Source organism: Plectropomus leopardus, chromosome 15 (genome assembly GCF_026936395.1).
Source record: "Plectropomus leopardus strain MGB_pleo_1.0 chromosome 15, ASM2693639v1, whole genome shotgun sequence".
Classification (NCBI taxonomy): domain Eukaryota; kingdom Metazoa; phylum Chordata; class Actinopteri; order Perciformes; family Serranidae; genus Plectropomus; species Plectropomus leopardus.
This window is the reverse complement of record NC_142190.1, coordinates 15328489-15348902: the sequence shown is the minus strand read 5'-3', so window position 1 is coordinate 15348902 and position 20414 is coordinate 15328489. Positions and strand designations below refer to the sequence as shown.

General features: G+C 39.4%; 1 protein-coding gene across 6 annotated transcripts in view; it reads right to left on the bottom strand.

The window, feature by feature from the left end:
* Nucleotides 1–5892, bottom strand: part of LOC121952448 (prolyl 4-hydroxylase subunit alpha-2) — a 33536-nt gene extending 27644 nt beyond the window's left edge. For 3 of the 6 annotated variants that reach the window (XR_015778917.1, XM_042499141.2, XM_042499139.2), the window contains exon 1: nucleotides 3033–3175. The gene's annotated coding sequence lies outside the window, so the exon portion shown is untranslated. Of the gene's footprint in view, nucleotides 1–2844; nucleotides 2993–3032; nucleotides 3176–5531 lie in introns of those variants that run through there. The other 3 variants (XM_088088436.1, XM_042499140.2, XM_088088437.1) reach the window with 3 other exon arrangements.
* Nucleotides 5893–20414: the final 14522 nt, after the last annotated feature.

The window sequence follows — 20414 nt, the reverse complement described above, 5'->3', positions numbered from 1 at the left end:
ATGTGTTTCACAGAGGCAGAGGCTCAGCTCCTCCTCTGCATTGTGTGGGCCGCAGACACCAAGGGGAACACCAGGTAAGCTGTCACCAGGACTCTGCTCTGCCTGTGCAAATGACAGCTAGCTTGACAGCTATATTTTTCTTGGTCAGTCAGGCTGGATCAAATCCTGTCTTCATACTTTATGGGTTGTCCAGAGGCAGTGTCTGATGTTTCTGCATCAATGTAGTGAAAACTTTCATCTCCGTGATCAAACAAGCTGCAGCTAAAGTTGGAGAGCACCAAGAGAGTGCATCCATTTTCCTTACTTCTGTCTGTGAACAGTGATCAGCGCAGGCACAGCTCTGAGTCACAGGGTGGATGAGTGATCAGTCAAACCAATCACAGCTGATCAGATCAGATCGATGGATGAAAGGAGCAGCTGCTACAGAGGCGAGTAAAAACAAACTTATGCCCAGAGCAATTAATGATTAAGTTTCACTTTCACAGCACCTGACTTTCTGCTGCTCTGTCTGTGCCCACAGTGCATTCTGCGTTCTGAGAGTATAGTACAATGAACAACCAAACGGTTGATTTATTCCAACAATGCTAATAAACTCTTCAGCTCTACAAACATATAATCAATATGAGGTAGCAAATGTTGTTATCATGGTGGGCTGCCACAAATAAATGAAAATGTGGGAAAACCCCAGGAATTAAGATGTTACCTGCTTCCCTTATAAATTTGCATATTTTTATTGCTGAAATTTTATACAGCCACTACGTGATTGGACACTCTTTCTGATGACAAAACGTACTTAAATCTTAATACACAAAATTCATGAAAAAATGAAAAGAAAAAACATGGAATGGAGGAAAAAAATATAACTGAATCTGGAGGAGATTAAAATGAATTTCTTAGGGTCCTTCAGCAGTTGTCCTGTCAGTACAATCCATTCGCTGTTAAGGAAAAGTCAAAGTAAGTCAAAAAAAATTTGCTCTGACTTTCACTTCTGCTAAACAACGGGTAAAAGAACACCATTTTTAGTTTTGTAGAAATTTCACAACTTCATACAGCCAGCAGAGCAATAGAGAGACTTTTTACAGTAGCATTTTAGTCACCCCATGCTCTGAGACAAAGGAAGTGAGCATTGCCAGCATAGTTCCGCTGACCTGTGAACCAGACAACATTTAGCTTTGCTTTGGACAAGTGAAGAAATTGATAGCTATTGCCAAATGAATGTAACACAGGTAGGACACTAAAAAAATCTCTGAATGTAATGTAGCAAAGGGTTAAAAAGTCTTCCAAGTGCAGGACCAAGATTTCTGTTGGCCATATGTGGTAGACATTAAAGGAGATTTGTTTCAGATGCATTAAGCGCTGGTAAAAAAAAAAAAAAAACAAAATCTGCAGCTGCATTGCAACTAAAAATAGGCTAGACCTATTTTACCTTGAGGAACAACCATCTCTAAAGGACTAAACATGACTAAACTACTCAACATGGCAACTAGACTGTGGTAGCAGTAGTAATCTATAACCATCTTGCTGTGATACAAACACGTTCATCTCCACCTGGTAGAGGAGCACTGGCTCACCATTTACAGAGTGTGACTTATTTTAAGCTGTGTATTCACATTTAGAGGCATACAGGCATAACATTGCATGCAATAGTTTACATAATCACCACATACACATTTTTTCCCCCATTTGCTAGTGTAAACAATCACGCTCTCCACATGTAAAAGCTTTTTCTGGTATGTAAACACTGAGGGCTCAATACACTAATGTTGAAATAAATACAAATCACCCAGACGTCTAGATAAGCGTTGCTTCAATAATTAAAAGACACAACCAGACTAGGACACTGGCTGCAAGTTAATTAAGTAAAAGAAAGACACTGACAGGGATACCATCAGACAGAGACTCATGTAGCCTAATGAAGCAGATCTCTTGTTTCAGCTTTATCTAGCTAGACATCATCCTCTTGAGAGTGCATGTCACTTGCCTTACAGACCCATTAAAGTTGACAGATGTATGACATCCCTCCATTCGTTGCCTTTAAGTTATGGACAATGGCTGCCACATCTAATTATTCAGTTTTACAAATAAATCACTGCAGGGCATCATTCAAGTGGTGTGCAAACAACACACGCCTTTAATCTGGGACTATGTGTGCACTGATATTTTGTGGTATTTGCCAAGGGTGGATGAAACCAATGTTTTTCCTTTATCTACACGCTTAGCAGCCTATACTAAATATAAAAGTTATCAAAAACATGTCTGTTCAAAGACAGAGTTCCCATTACTCTAAATAATCCAGACATCACTGTTGACACACTTTTTATTAGGACTATTTCTTTGGTGGAAAGTCGTTCCAATAAAAACAGATTGTTCTTTATGCTAATATGAATAAACCCACAAATAAGGGAACCCACAGCACCAAAAACCGGTCAAAAAATAACTTTGCACTGCGCTTTGCCTGACAGAGTCTGCTCATCATCTCCAGCTGGATAGTAGCCGTCCCGGTGACGTCACACAGTTGTTTCTAGAAATTCCCAACACTTCAGCTTTTTCTGGTTCAGCTAATGTCCTTGCAGCCTGCGCTGTTTTGTATGTCCACAGATTTATCTTTACTGGGCCAAAAATCAAAAAAACTCTTGTCACCATGTACTTTAAAGACTGTGCGTTAAAACAATGTCATGTATGCAACACATTCTGAGATGCTCTGCCACAAAGTTCGCGCAAACTTTCAAAACTTTCTCCCCTTTCTCCCCTGCGAAACAATGTAACCCGTCCGTCTCGCGGGCTGTTACAATGTAACAAACATGTCGGACAGACCTCACAAAAAGCAAGCCGTTGTTAGTTTACCTTCTCAGTGCCACTAGGTTTGAGTGTCTGGTTCAACGCTTCCCGTCCAAAGAAACCTGTTGGACCCAGTTATTGACAACCATCCCAACATGTTCGGCAGGCACGCGAGCTCAACGATTCAGCCCCCTTCCAGTGATGTGAAGACGAGCTTTGTGGCTTGTTAGATACAATATTCAGTGTTTTCTTACCTTTATTCTCTTACGTCCTTAAGCGTAACGTTACACTCTGGTATGCGGACGCAATTTCACTTGGCACCCCGGGGGTTATGAATAGGACAGCGAGGGGTTCTCGACGCTGCCACGTACAGAACCTCCGGGAGGGCTGACCTTAATACTGCGAGTAGACGCGCAGCGACATCCTACTTCAAGTTGTATTTTAGTGCCCCCAAGTGCGTTTCATAAACTCGCATTTTTAAGATGGAAAATAAAACCCATTGAGATAATATTAATAAAAAATAAAGCTAAAAGCAAAAAATTTGAGTAAAAAAAATTAGAATTAAAGTATGTTATACAGACTTGCCCCTTTTAGAGTGCTGGGTCATAGGTCTTTTTCATTTTATTGGAATTTCTTAATGTCTCACCTGGTTTATACGGTGCTAATTTTACCTGTTTCATAAAGACCGACTGTTTGGTAAATATGCAAATTTTACATTATTATTTTTTTAATGTAAACTCTGAACCTGCAAAATAGCTAGTTGTTAAAATTAAAAAGAAAAATATTTCCCCCTGAAATATAGGGTACTACTTAAAATTGCATAAGTAAGATATTTTGTGTATATTTTTGTTGTTGTTGTTGTTTGTTTTACCTTCATACAGGCTCCAATTAATTTGTATATAGCCTATCAATAACGGTCTGACACAACGAAAGTGATGAAAGACTTTATAGACCTGCGTTTTATTCCGAGTCTCTAAATATTACATAGTACTATCAATAACAACCTCTTGCATAAAACTGGTAATCGATGGAAAACGTTCAAAAGCATGTTTGCCTCTACGACTCAATCTTTAGGATATTTACGGTAATGTAATCCATGCAGTCCGTCACGTTTACAGTTTGGACCTGGGTTTCCAGGCCTTGTTCTTTGGATTTACTGAGCACCATCTGGGAAACAGAAACATTTGGACATGGCTTTTTGATTATATCCTGTTCTTGAAGTTTCTGTTCCCGTGCCCTGCCTACCTGTGATGTTCGTAGGCCTGCTTTATGTGCAACTGGGATCAATGGGAGAAATGGGACTGTATTAACATCTAGTAAGACTGAACACAGTACAATTAAAGCTAGACGCATTGTAATGGGATCCAAGGCCTCGCTTTGCTAGAGCAGCATACTGTTACACATGTGGCACTTCTGATGAAATACTCCCCGTGATTGCAATATGTGATTGCAATATACACTTTCATTATCTCTATAACGACTAGTATACTTTAGCTGATAATAATGGGGAAAAGAACATTTCAGTTGAATACCTCTCTTAAAAGAGATTTTTATTTTTAGATTTTTTCACTATAAACCGATGAGTGCACAACTTGACACACTGTAGGCTACATTGTATTTTGACATTCAAAAATAAAACAAAACATATAGCATACCATTATATATTGTAGGCCTATGAGGTTTGTGTAATTTCTGATGAGCAATGTAATCCAACGATTTGTATTTCTCTTGTTAATACTTGTAATGGAGTTTGACCAGCAGGGATCACTGTTGGTCAATACAAGATAATGACAAATTTTAACTCAGTTATCACTAATATGGAGAAGCATTAACTTAATCTCTCTTCAATGCCCGTTCTTAATATTTCTACACTTACATTTGGCTGTCAATATATTAAATTATAATCCATTTCTTACAATTCATGCCCTATTTGCTTAAGGGCTTGAATGTCCTTGCTTCTCTTCCACATCATGACTCATCAGGAGAGGAGGCAAAGTGTGGTTAATGAGAAAGAGCAGACAGTGCTAATATGCTGAACATGTGCAAATATGGTGAATTTAGCTAACCCAACCCTGATGTTCTGTCTGGGTACTGGGGACCCTAAGCCATGTTTAACTCTGACTGACTGATACTCATATTCCTTGTTTGATGACTATTTTTGAATGATTTTCAGCTACAGAAAGAAGAAAGCATTTCTTGTATTTGGAAAACTGTAAGACACTGTTTTAAAGTTGATGTAAAACATTTTTTTATACAGTTGGTTAGCCTAATGAATTTTAATGACAGTAGCTGTGTTTAGCAGCACTACTCCTCCCAAAACTCAAATTTATAACAGTTTCTCCATAAGGTCTAAAATGAAGTAACGGTCTTATAAAGGATAACTTTTTGGATAGTACTATCTCTTTCATTTGAGAGAGTATTTAAATCATTGTCCTTAATGTTACGGAATGAGATGTGGTAGATTTGAGTTGGAGAGTGTAATGCTAATATTGAATGATATTAAAATAAACAGTGGCCACGATAGTGGGAATCGGCCATGCAGCTGCATTACAGTGGATTAGAATGAAAGATGCGCAGGTACAGTCACGGGCGAAACTTTCCACTTCTCGCGGTAAATTATCGCGATACCTCCACCCAGACCGAAGGCGCGGGGTTAAAATATGCAAGTAAACATGGTGGAGTGGACTCATTCAGCTGTGAAAAGTCATTCAGTTGTTGCCACGTTTCATTAAAACACAAAAAGTCAAACTTACGATCGTTCAGGAGATCCTGGAGGTGAAGACCCTTGCTCGTACGTGAGCGGACGTTGAATAATCCAAAATTGACTTTGGTGTCGCGGGGATTGATGTCAGTGTTAGCCGACCTAGCTGGCTAAGACGCTGTGGTCAACTTTCCGGGGAGGCCGCGATGAAGACCAAAAGGATCGAGTTGTTGTGGTGTCATCGAAGTTAAAGTTCCCGCGGAATCCACGGCGGATATTATTCCTCGACCGAGCGATGTCCGGGAAGAGATGTAATGCTGGCGGCGGCTCGGACAGGTGAAAACGACGTTGCTGGAGTTCAGCGGCTGTGTAATGGATTACTACCGTCGGTCGATGCAATATGAGGGGTACGGCAGTCCAGGAGATTCATCCACATTTTGTGGGAGATTGATCCAGGAGGGCAGAAGCAGCCAGGTGTGTCCACAGGTAGGCCTACAGGTAATCCAAACATACACACAGTCCAGATAATCATGCTCGAGATTACGTGTGGTTAGACAAGAATTGATTATTTCACAGCGGAGGTCGGCATTTGATAATTATTTAAAACAGTGAAACACAGTGATAAAAAGAGATAACCGGAGAGCAACGGCAGCTAAACGCGCCAGTCATGTCTTAAACAAACAAACTACTGTACATACTGAAATAGTTTTCTCATAGGTTACTCATTTTATCAAACGAACAACAAAGATAGAGAAAAAATAGTTCAAACTTGATCTTGTTTGATTGGTAAGATAATTAACGGAGATTTTTCATGTCTATATGTAAGTGTTTGAAAGTAGTTAACGGCTCGTGCTCCTTTGCAAAGATGACATTGTACACACACACACACACACACACACACACACATTCACATATACATATTGTTTTACCCTGCTTTTCTAAACTGCTGCTGAGAAACACTGTAGCTGCACTGTTCACTAATGTCCACTGAGTGTCAGCAGCATTCAGAGGGGACAAATACAAATCCCATGCGCTCACTGGGTATTACATTTACCAGTTAACCAGTGATTTGTGATGTTCAATGTCACCCAGAAATCCCTTGTTCTGCCTTTTTTTTTTTTCAAACAAAAAAAGGCAGGTGTTGCTCGTGGATACATGTAATACTCCATTCTTCAAGGGATATTTCCCAGGTATACCTGCTTTTTTTTATAATGGGAATTGACTGACTGACAGGTTGACTTGACTGATGTGTGCTAACAATGGATATCAGCATTACAAGTGCTATATAAAGTACCAGTGTGTAAGATTTAGGGGCATCTATTAGCAGAAATGGAATATAACATTTCTAATTATGTTAGCTGTTGGTGTATTATCCCAAAAACCTAAGAATCATCGTGTTTTCTTTAAAATGAGCCCTATGTATCTATATAGGAAGCATGTATTCTTCAAGGTAACATGTCATGAAGCACTGCCATGATTCTTTAGGAGGCAAGAGGGGACACACCAAATACTGGTTCCAGATGGACCCTTTAAAGTTTTTATGTTGCCTCAATGCCATTGTTGTTTCTCTGACATGCTTGGAAAGACAGGCAGGATGGCAGGGGTTTTCAGTCAGTTGCAGTCTGCAACCTCCCCACTAGATGCCACTAAAACCCACAAACTGCTCTTTTAATACACTCCACTAATGCTTAACAGCTTACAATGGTAGTTTCCAACCTGGAGGTCAAAGGGGTCACAGGATAATAAGCAGAATATTGGAGCAGCCAGAATATTTTTCTGTTGTAGAAACTTGAGTTTACTTTTTCAAACTCTATTTATTTTTTTTCATATTCTTGTGAATTACTGGATAATTGTTTTATTGCTTAATTGTTCTATTGCTCTTATTCGTATTGCCATGAACCAAAAAGTTTGAAAAACCCCTGGTTTACAGCAGTTTATGCTTTGCTCACCAGGTGTCACTCTTTGCCTACTGCACATTTCAAACTGTGATAATTTATAGCGCTTTGAATGTAATCATTGTCTCACATTATCTGTGACATTTAATACATTAAATCCAGTAAAATCCAGGTGAAACAGCTCATCTGTTTGTTTGTAGCATATCTGCAGTTGTAACAAGCGACCTTTCCCACAAATACCACAGTTAGGCACAATAATGAATCCTATCATAAATCTGGCTTTGTTGACACAACTGGGCGTCTCTGTTCTTAGATAAACACAAAGGTATTTTGTTTTCATGCTGTCAAGGTTGAGGAATAACATGCCAACCATCAGGTAATTTTCACACCTGAGCAGAGGCTTTGTGCTAAAACTGAAACTGTGAATTAGTAATTACCTGTAGAGAACGGTGTGGCGTGCCCACACTTCCTGACGCACAGAAACCGATCTGAGACAAGAAAACAACAAATAGTAAAGTAAGGTTGAGGAATGTGTCGTCCATCTTTATTGTATAGTGTTGGAGACATTGTCTCGTAAAGGTGACGTCAGTGCACCAAATATGTTTTCTGGCTCCGTCTGGAATAAGCGCCATCAGGTTGTGGAGTGTCACATGATGACAGAAAACCAAGCATCGACTTCCACCCATTCATTTAGTGGAGGTTAAGGTTTTCCAGATGTTTAAAGTACGTCGTCACGTTAAGCCTCTTCCTGTGCTCGGCTCAGGCTGGTAAGTCAAAAGGGTCAAAAGGTCAAAGATGCTCTCCTTGTTTTGCAGAGAAGATTTAGAGAGGACGCACACAGGAGAGACGGTGTAGTACATGTGTGTGTGAGAGGGTATCTGAACTTTTGCTTGTGTGTGAGCCGGTGTGATTGAAAGCGAACACACACGGAGCAGGTTTGAGGTTTCAGACGCTTTAATCAAACCTCATCGACTGAGCTCCGGGATGTTACTGTGACTCCAGCCTGAGTGGCATTTATTCCACCCTAGTGGGAGTTTAAACAACACAGTAAGACACAGAGAAAACAATTCAGTGTGTGTATGTCTGGTCCAGTGACTCCAACCAGGTAATGAGGCAGAAAAAAAGCCACTAAAAGCACAAAGGAGGGATCCTGTAGTCTGCTGTGTGAGAGGGAGCACTCCCATGTTTCTGTTCAATCAGATAAAGACGCAGCTTTTTGTTCTGACCTAACATGTCCTTAAAACCGTTTGCGGATTCAAATAAAGCATTAACATTTTTGTGCAGCACACATGGCATGTTTTCTTGTGGTCTGTGGGTGTGTTTGTGTGACTCCAGCTTTGTAGTAAAGTCTCAGGGCTGGCTGCAGTACTGGAGGATTGGGTTACATGAGCTGTCTGTCAGCACAGACGAAATGAGCCCCCTCGGGACTGAAGAGACAAAGTGTTGTTCACACTGCACTGATGTCAAATACCATTTAGAAGTAATCCTTTACATTTGTTTTAGGGAGGTTGGACTCCCAAATGGGTGGTGTTTAACACCCGATACCTACAGAAATTACAGGAATGTGTTGTGAAGTCAGCTTGATTGGTGTGTTATTGACAACTTTACTGACAGCATGTTAATCCATCCATTTTCTCTACCCACTTATTATGTTCAGGGTCGCAGGAGCCTCGCTAAGATGAGAGTTACACCTTGGACAGATCACAGTCTGTCACAGGGCTGACACATATAAACAGACAGCCTTTCACACTCACACCATGGGCAATTTAGAGTCCCCAATTCATCTAAACTTCACCTTTCTGTGTGGAGTTTGCATATTTGTGCTAACCATTGAGTCACCATGCCTTCCAGTCTGAGAATAATAGAAATTCAGCCTTAAATGTTTGCAATAATGTATTAAAGAATGATAATGATTGCAGAGGAATGAAAAGAAATTCCTCCATGCTTTTCAGGTTGAATTCATGAAGCTGAAAGGCCTATGAAAAAGCTGAAATGTTAGCCAAACATGTAAAGTAAAATGTATAGTCTGGAAAATATCACTAAAATTTTGTAATGACAATGAAAAACTGGAAATAACTTAAAGTGTAAAATAGTGTGATGGCAGCTGGAATTGGACCACTTTATTTGGCCAATTCTGGGGGTCATGTATCCTTAGTCTGAACGTGACCTGACTTGTTTCTTCCGACATGACGAGTTTGGGGTTTGAATGTTAGGCAACGTCATTTTTTACTACCTTGGATGGATTTAGAAAAGCACTTAACCAACAAAAGTTGGGAACCGCTGTAAAATGTTGTGAATAATGCAAACCCTCGAAACCACCTGTAAAAGTCAGGGCTAACGCTTAAGATTTAGGAATAATCTTGACAAGTCATAGATAACAAGAAAAAACGTATTCTTACATTTCCGGGGTCATTCCCAACTTTTTAGGTTTATCCATAACTTCTTCAGTTTGATGTAATTAAATAATAAAAAGCTTGAATTTCTCCTTTTTCTGTATCTTTTTTTCATTTCAGCATTTCCCTTCTTTTACAGTGCGAACAAGCATGTGTTTGTGAGTGATTGTGCGGAAGTGTATCTGTTTGCTCACCCCTCATTTGACTAAAGGCTCCTGTCACCGAAGCATTAAGCATTCAGCATATCAGTGAGTTACGGCTTCACCAATATTGACTCAGCTCTTTCTAGTCAAAGAGCGAGCAGCTCGAGTAGATGCACAAACAGGTTGCAGCCTATTATGGTTGTGAAATACAGAAGGAAGGACGAGGCTCGTCCCTGACCTGCCAGGCCCAAGCTGGTCATTTGTCTGAAAGAAACATATCCTCCTCTAGCGATGCATGCGATGCTATACAAAGGTTTTGCATACACAGTAAGGAAACCTAAAATTTAACCTAAAATTGGAACTGAATGTTTCGAACGCAATGTTAAACTAATCGAAACTTGGGCCAAATTATGTTTTTTACAGGAGAGAACAGACTTGTTTTTACTGCATGTAAGCAGATTACTTTGGCCTCTTTATTTATGTATTTTCTGCCATTATTACAGTAAAAACTAATAGGATTTAGAGATGCATAAAAGCAAAAATTATGATAGCTTTAATTTTAAATTGGTGTATTGTTTGACGGATTTATTTTTTTAGCAGGTTACAATAAATATTATATTGCTCTGTAGAATAGAGCTAAAATTATTCATAATTATCTTGATAACCAATCAGTTGTTTAACGTGATGATTGACAGCTGTGTGGGCCAACCCAGCACTCAGAATCAATGGAGCTGCTAGTATTGGTTGAACAGCGGGAACTTGATACTGTGGAGATAGGTGCTGTGCAGATGGCTCTAGACGATGGCACCAATGTATGACAGCAGTGGCAATATCTTGGATATTTTGCTCAAGGACACAGCTATTGAGGGTCCTAACAAATAAACAAGGAAACAGTCATCGATTTTCTCAGGAACATTAATTTCACTGGTTTCAGCGCCTTATTTTGGAGGATTTAACGCTAATCAGAAATTGTGGGCATTTTTTTTTTTTTTTTTTTACTATTTTCTGACGTTTTTAGAAACCAAACAATTTATACAACCTTCATAATTAATAATTAATCAAATCTGAAATACCAAGCTTGTAGTACATAAATAGAAAAGAGCAAAATGGATGAGGCTGTCACTTCAGGTTTTAGAGTGTATTTTCATCTGAAGTACTTGAGTCAAAGTTCTTAGTCCAGGATCACTGACAAGGTCACCTCCAACCTATACATCATCTCTTATGATCTGAAAGTCACTGAAATCAACCAAAGACTGAAACCAACACGCACACTCTTTTCCAAGAACTGGCCCCAAGTTGGTTTGTAACACAAACAAACTAGCTGTCACTCGGGTGGAAAGACCAAGCGAGTACAAAAACCTTTACAAACAGGACTCTGGAGGCTGCGTCTCCAGAGAGAGAGCTACTCTTGGTCCAGTGGTGAACTTCATACCACACAAGGACTGGAAACGTCCGTCCTGTCTGCTGTTTCAGTGGTTCCCACAGCAATAAAGGATGCAAATGAGAAAGGCAGATTAGCAGACGCTCGCTGGCTTCCTCCCTCTCCTGGTAGTGAGGGATGGATGGTGCTCCAAGTTGGATTTGTTGCCATGCATTATTTATGTGTGCATTTGGTTTATATTTGATTCACTTTCAATTTTTTGGATATCTTTTCTTAATGTGAGAACTAAAAAGTCCTACGAGACCACCGCTGTGATTGAGGGCTAAACCTGACTCACAGCTTGGCAATAAGAAGGCTCTCAGTCAGGAAGGAGGTCAAATCATCTTCGCTGTGTAAATTATGAGCCCACCAAATCCACAAAACAGTGAGAGTCTTGCGTGACCTTAGGTTTGTAGTGCTGCTGCTGGCTGTCAAATTACATTGACATCCAGAGCACTTTGTTCTCATTTGGAGAGGGTGGTTGACTGGTAACAGCACAGGGAGGCATAGAAAAACACTCCCTCAGACATGTGCTGAAGCAATCAAGGAGCCGAGGGAGGATGGTAACATTTCAAATGGGAGCTTAGACAGAGAAAGAGAGAGAGTGCAGGCCCCCTTGTCTTCTTCCCGTTTCATACTGAATCACACTTGTTCACTTCAGGCCAAAAACCGCATGCACCTCAAAACCACAACCTGTTGAAGGAAGTGAGACCGATTCCCGAGAGAGTGACACGGATAAGGAAAGAGAAAGAAAAACAAAAACTCTGATCTGTGCCAATCAGATATGACGTTGTGCATGCAGTAATTATATTCTAGGTACTTTCTATTAATCTAATTCTGTTCATCTGCACTGTTCCAAAACAAAAGTAAAAATAAAACATCCATCATCTATCAGGAAAATATTTAAAACATATCCAGACCAGACATGATGTCAGTGACTTCGGCTGGGCTATCCAAAGTAGCCGAAAAAAATAACTCCCCCAAATGGCAAACATTAGTGCACCTGTAATCGAGTTAGGTCTTCAAGGTAGAGGGAGTGGAGATTCAATTACATGATTAGGTCTCAGCAGAAGCCTGGTTAGTGACTGTAATGGGCCCACAGTGGCCCGATTGTTGGAGTTCAGCTACTGAGAGGTTTCCTGAATATTTTCACTCTGTGTGGGCTTTCTTTTTTAATAGGTCTATTTCTGTTCTTGTTCTTGCGTTGAAGAGCGTTTGTGATAAAACTCTTGTTTGTAAAAAAAAAAAAAAAAAATCTCATGTGGAGTTGACCTAAATTTAAGAAATGTTGTCTCTACTGGGAGCTGGTGTAATGAAAACATATTGTTACTCTTGGCAGGTGGGGATCCACCGCAAAAGCCAAAATCAGCTGACCCATTTTAGCTCCCGACAAAACGCTGACCTTTTCAGTGGAAAGGAAAGAAATCCTGCACATTATACTTGATATTGAAATTTAAATACCCCTGAGTCATACCACTGATATATTTCAATATGAAACAATCCATCCAGAATTTGGTAGCACAATGTCTGATCAGTTCTGTAGCTCAAATAGAATTTCAAGATTTCAAGACTATTTTAAGACAGATCAGTTTGTTAGATTTTAGGGGATGACGGCAGGTACATAAAGTGCAGGACTGTGATACCAATGCTTTGGTTTCATGTCCAGACTCATGTCTTTGGTTTACACAACAAATGCACTTTAGTTGAGTTAAGGGAAAGACCAGGATTTTGGATACATTTTAATGAAAAAAAGGTAATAAAATAATGCTGTAGTCACAAGTGGACAGACAATCGCAAGATTGCGTATTTCGACGAAAACCAATAAGCTGTTAGTGAACAATTTTCTGATATGCTCAGTATAAACATTTTGCAAATTGTCAGTTAATTAGCAACATTTCCTCTTTATGTTAATAGAAAACGTAATTCGCTCGGCGTCAAATTTCCCTCAAACATATGCGGTTTCAAATTAGTTGTGTTTAAACGTAATTTCTGGGCTACAGAGCTGGTAAATTCTGTCACAGTCAGTTTTATTTGAGTGTCAGTTAGGGTTCACAACAATGTATTCACTTGCTCATAAGTCCTAAGTTTTTACTTACATAACCCCAAACTCCCTCACATTTTCATCGACGTCTTTGTTTTCTTGCTCCGCTATGGATGCAAATATCACCAATAAAAGTTCTATGAATGTCTCATTTTGGCCCAATGCTGTTTTTGTCTGAGATATAAATCAGTGAAACCCTTAATTCATGCCATAAAAAGTTAGTTTCACAGAGGGATAAACTTGATTATGGACCCTGACAGGGATACAGGGCATAAAAGAGAAGCAACACGCGATAGTCTGGAAGTCATCATGCAAAGAAGGTTAAACTCTCCCTCTTTAGTCCCCCTAAAGCCACTGAAGTCCCTGAAGCCCCCAGAAGGCTGTAAACAGGCTCTGAAAGCATTCTTCATGGATGTCTCAGAAATGTTCAGCTCCCCCCCTCGCCCCAAAACAACACACACAAACACACTTAGTGCATCAGTGAACAGACAGCTGGAAATAGTGAAAAGATAAGGGGAAGAAGTCAATCTGTTTCTCGTTATATCTGATGGCTTTAATTGTACTCATCATACAATAACTGCAGCATAAAAACAGATTTTTCTGCATGATGAAAGGGAGGTTCAAGATAGTGAATTTTCCAAAATGGATTTTATCCAAACACAATATGGAGCAGAGAAACAATAGTTTGATGAGGTACTTTTTAAAGAACACTATTTTTTTGTGATTAACTTTTTATTGAATTTTGCAGATATAATAATACAAAAAAATTAATATTTTCGACATTTACTACAGAACAAAATGTATACATGTAAAAATACAAAGAAAACAAGTGTAGAGTTTAGGGAGGATAGGACTTAACAAAAGGAAAACAACAAAACAAAACAAAAAAACAACCAGAGGCTGTGCTATAAGTGGAACCCAGTGAGGTGAAGCAGGATGTGTATTTGCATTTGAATATATGGAATGGAGCTAAGCCACGGGTTTGTCTTTAAGGCCCATTAGTTGAGAAATCTGTCCTTAAAATAGCAGTTTTTAAGATTTTTGTTTGTTTAAGGCACTTTCAGTGATGACATGGTGCCACCATGCTCCTCTAAGATGATGTGATGATGTGATAGTAGTATTTTTCTCATATTACGCCAATGATTCCACCACAAGGTATGCATGACATTTTTCACATCGTTTGTGAAACCATGGGAGGGGTTAATTTTGCACATTGCGGCCTGGTTAAGTTCAGCTGATGCTTTTGGTGCAAAGAGAAGAAAACAGATACACAAGCTTTCAAGAAATGAAATGAAACAAAAGCCAGACACGGGGTAATTTCCTGAGAGTGTGTGAGTGGGTGGTTGTAGAGGTTTGTGTGTAGGTGGAGCTGTGTGTGTGTGTGTGTGTGTGTGTCTGTGTGTGTCTGTGTGTGTCTGTGTGTGTGTGTACACTCTTTGGTAGTCCCTTTTATGTTTGTTTCTCACAAGTGCTGTTTGACATTCCTATAGAGGGCTAGACCAAAGTAGTTAGAGAGGATGAAGGGAGAAACTGGGGAGGGCAACAGAGGGATCTGGGATACACAGAGGAAAAAAATAGAATTGTTTATGCATTCATATTTATATTAACCTTTTTAGTTTTAACTTGTGTCTTCCAAAATCCTCACAAATGCTTTTTTTTTCTTTTTACATGTTGCTGTCGGGATGGTTTTAAGAGGACATCTTAACTGCGTCAGTACACTCTTTATAAACAAGGACTCCCACAGCGTTTTAATTGGTCTGCTTGTTGCGTGTCTTGTTGTTAGTGTGTGTACGTGTGTGTGTCGGGAGGTTGGTGTTAAACAGCAGCTGCTGACCAGTAGCTGTATTTCATCCCATGATCCTGTGCAGGAAGACTGGGATCTTAAAATGTGGACACTTGCCTGCTAAACGCACCAGTGACTCCACACGTTAAAATCTCAGTTATTTACGAGTCTTGAAGGGAAACGCTTGTACTTCATTCTGGTTTCTACTACAGCCCTAAAAAAGGTTAAGCCACGACACGGACACACGTACCACCACCGACGACAAAAAAGGATCTGCATAGGAATGAATTTTATTCAATGCTGTTGCATTGTATTATGTGTATTTGAAGTACAGGCATGTAAATATGTGTGTGCATTGCCTGTGTGTTGTGGAAGACCATGTGTCTACAAGTGGTTGAGATGCACCAGTAAGGTGTTGAAATCAGACTCTTCTGGCAGTTAAATTGGGAGAAAGTACTCAGTTTTCTGTGTGGGCAGCCAAACTATAAACATCAAAAACATTAGCAACAGACTTCATGCTTTTGAAGTATGAAGAAAAGAGGAAGCTTGGCTCAAATAACTTGAAAAGATGCATGATTTGTTTTAGGTCTCTTAGGTTTTAGGTAGTTTGACTCATGTCACGCTCTCAGATTTCCAAGACTTTGGCTCAGATTAGCACGCTCAGCCCGCAGCTAATCAATCGATCAATAATACGGTCAGGGCCAAGGTCAAAGTCAACTTTATTCATAGAGCATTTTAACAAAAAAAAGTGATTTGGTGCTCAAGTGTTCTATAACAATCACAAACTGAAGGGAAAGGACTTAAATACATAGTGCACCCATACATGAAAAATGTACACACATACGTGCATACAGACATTTAGATGTATAAATGAAGAATGCAAATCATGTCAAGAATTGTTAGCAGGTTCATCTGGCAGCAATGCTCTATACCAGTTGCAAGCAGTGAAAGGAAGCATAGCTGATATCAAAAATAGGGAGTTGCAATAATCTATTCCAGAGGCTATTAGAACATGGATGACTTCTTCTGAGTCTTGATCTTGATTTAGATTTGACAAATGTGATAACATGTCTATCGAATTCCAGGGTGATGTTGAACAGGAGTCCCAAGTTGTTGTTGTTTTTTTTTTACATGGGGTCTGATGTGATTGGAGAACTGGTTGAGGGGCTGGACAGTTAAAGTCAAAGCTATCCCCTTATTTGGCTGTCAGCATTAACCCTTTGAAACCTAGAGCGAAGATTCACACTTTGAATCTACTAAAACATGACATTCTCATAAAATATTTCTATTTAACCCTTTTAAACCTGGAACAAAATCCCTTTTCTTGTGCTACTTTCAGATGCCTTTCACGTGTATTTGCACCTTTAAAATTTGAGCTTATGCGTGAAATGTCTTTCTAAAACACTGAGAAAAACCTACTTCAGTCTCCCTCTACTCATTGTGGTCACCTATACTGTGTTTTAATGCATATAAATCCACAATATACTTATTCTCTTCTTCTTTTTATTTCATTTTATTTATTAGATTAGGCTAACACATGATGGCATACAATAAGGCATTTGGATACATTTGCCATCAGGGTAGTTTGGAAAAGGAAAAGAAAAACAACCAATTAGTCTCCAATGGCATACAATAAAAGTGTTGGCCCAGATCATTGAAACATACAATAAAATATTAATCCTCGCTCCTTGGTCAGCACAGATTGTGTTCCTTCTACTCAAATCACTCTCTGTCTCAGCACTGTCTTCAGTTGTGTGTTCGTGATTGCCTGGTATGACTGAAAAGGACTCAGCTATCAGGGACTTCCCCTTTGCTTTATGATGTGTGTAAACTCTCAGCTCTGCTTCACAACACCTGTTCCTTGTGGGAGGCCTCCGAGTCAGAGATAGTGATTTTTGGTGGTTTGTGATTGCCCTTTGAAGTGAGTCAAAGTGAAAACACTGATGTGGTTTTAAACAAGACCACTGCAGGGAATACACTTTTCACGGTAGAAACAAACCCTTCTCCTTTTCTTTATTTTGAGGTAAACACTGCACAACACTGTATACTTACTTAGAATTCAGCCACTTTACAGGCAGACAATCCCCAGTATACAGTACAAAGCTACAGATTGTGCTTTGTAACTTTCCCATAACCAACAAAGAAGTTTCCAATTACTTACCACAATTAACAGACAGAGGGAACACAGAGCATTGCGCTTGTTAAATCCCCTAAAGCCCATTTACTACCATGGATTACAAGCACACAGCTACTGTTAAATACCTCACGCAATGACACCGCTACAGTACGCAGCCGTGGAAGAAGTGCTCGAGTGAAAAGAGCAAAACACATGGAAGAAAAAGTGCTGTATCCTTAAAGCTTCAGCTTATCAAAAAGAAATTAATAAGACATTTTCTCACTTACCTCTTGTGATATCTATAGTCACAAGGTTTAGCTGTAGATCCAGGTCTTGAGATATGTCTCAGCATTTCCGCCTACACCTCAATGCAGTGCAGGTTAAGGAACTGCACTTGTGCTCGCAGCATTGCCAAGATGTGGATACTTTTTGTTGGAACTATTTTTGTAAAATAAATCATCTCTGTACAAAAAACTGTTCTCAACAGATTATCCGTTTTATTCGTGTGGAGGCACAAGAATCAGAAACTGACATCCTGAAAACTGCAGAAATAAAACCTTAACTACCCTGTTAATTACTATGGCTGGATACCACAAGAGGTAACTGTGGGAAAAAATGCATTTTGAATGTTTTTTGTGTGTGAACAATTCTGTAAAGTAAGAATATTTGCAGCACTGATTTGGAGGCATCGATGTAGTATTTGGCAGTCTTACAAATTCGGATTGTAAATGTTCAACAATTCAAAGGGCAATATTTCCCTTTGAAAGTAAAATATAGGTACCTAAATTTTGTAATTAGGAGAGTATCAAGCCTATCAATTATTCCAGTAACAAGTATCATACTGATTATTCCATCAATTAATTGAGTACTTGGATACAAAGTACTTGTGCTCTATTAAAGAACAATAGCAAATACACAAAAGGAAAAAAAAGACAGGTCTCATAATAAAACAGTGTTTTTTCACTCCCCAGTGCTTTAAGAATATTTCACATGGAGGAAACAGGATGCCAGATCCTGGCATCCACAAATTATATTATGTTCAATGCTAACATAAATGTTTCCTTGTGTTGGGTTTGCTTTATGGACAGGACACCGTCTGGATGTTTTCTGTTGAGAAGCTGAAGCACTGACGTTGCTCTACTGTGGTAGTCTAGTTTGGTTTTACAATAGACACACTGTACAGACCTCTCGTGAAATGATCGTAAACTTTGGAAACTCTCTGGCCTGTCTCTTCTCTTTGCATCTCGCTATTTTCTCTCTCTTCCTCAATTTTGCAATTTTGCGTCATCAAATCTCAATCAACTTCCAATAGTATGAGGGCACAGTATGACAATAACAATCATTCGTATATAACACTGTGCCGTATAGTTATGTAAATTAAACAATATTCGATAGTTAAACCAGTTACTCTATCTCAAGGCCCCAAAGTAGAGTGTCATGGGTGAGGTTAAAAGAGGATCCAAATGTAGAATGAAAAAAAGCAGGACAGCTTTAATACTGATTACAATGTCCAAAATACAAGCAAGTGACCAAAACACAATGTACGAATAAAATACGAATCAAAAGCTAAACTGAAACTCAGGAACTCAGGTGAAGGCAGCAGAAAAACGCAGGAGAACACAAGGAGGATAATACAGGAATCACAGCAGGGATAACAGACAAACTGACACAGGTATATATGCACAGGACATGGATCAGGGGGACGACACATAGCTGGGACAGATGAACACAGGTAACAGAGGGGAAGCACAGGGACTGCCTAATACTGACGGTGTGTCAGGAAACACAAGGGTGCAGCAAACAAGACTAAAACAGAACAGGTGTGCAGGGAAGACTAACAAGGAAGGACAAACCAGACTAATAGAAGACAGGTGAAACTAATCAGGAAAACACTAGGGTGGGAAAACACACAAAGACAGGGAGTACATTGACACATGAGGAGTGGCTATGCAAAATAAAACAGGAAACAGAACATAATTAACAAGAAACACACAAACAGAAAACCCCCAAAACAAAATCCACAAAAAGCTAAGATCATGACAAAGAGTACTTTAGTATATGGGTATACCACTGCAAAACACAGTTGCAGCATTGATTTGAGAAAAAAAAGAAAATAATGTTATGCGTGTTGTATTTATGTTACGTATTCATGTATACTGTATGTATCAACAATAGCTTACCAAATATAGACAGGCAGGCAATCACAGACGTAAGCCCTCCATCTGGCTTGAATAGCGGTGGCCCTCCACTCTGTGGTGTTGTACATCGACTGTAAACACAAACGAAGCAGTGAATGTGCTGAACTCAGTTGTCAACACATGGGAAACATTTGTTTGTCTTTCCCAGGTCAGAAGCATCCAGCACATCAGGACAAAGAATGCATTGTTAGAGTGTTGATGTGGTATAATGTCTGCATGGGGTATTAGGTTAATCAGAAATAATTAAATCAGAGCTGAATCAAGATGATTCCAAAGCCAGAACTTGAGGCCTGGAGCAGAAGTTTGTCTTTATTTCAATTATCTGTCTTCACCAAAATGGCACAGTGGTGATGGAGTCATAGTTGTGAATCTGTTTAAGGTTATTATGGTTTTCTCTGGTCTAAATAAATATTTATTCACTGTGTTAGAGCTGATGTAGCTCAAAAAGCAGGTTTGGTAAAAGAAGTTGGATGTTTCTGTCATTTCTGGATTCATTTAAGTATAACTTGCATTTTGTGCAAAGAGACATTCTTCTGATTTGGAGTCCAACCCAAAACGTTCCATGTTCTCGTGCAAACTTGATGTTATCATAACTGCAGTCGTGACTATAATTGTAGTGGTTGTGTTGTTCCGAGCCCTGACATCACCCACACAGACAAAAAATGACGTAAGCCTAACCTACAGTTGTTCAATCAGCCCCTGGATATTTATTTTAATTTAATTAAAGTAGTGCCCACATACATTCCTTGTGCCACTCCTGTTGCCGTGGGCCTGCCCAATGCTCTTGTTGCTCTTTTTACCTGGATTGTTTACAAGAAAGTCAGTTTAAAGTCTTCGTCACGGCATCAGATTGTCTCATTTTTAGCATAATAAGGGGGCTTGAAGTCAATTAGGGTTTTTTGTTTGTTACTCTTGAGAGGAGCTCTCTATAGCTCGTTTAGGTTTA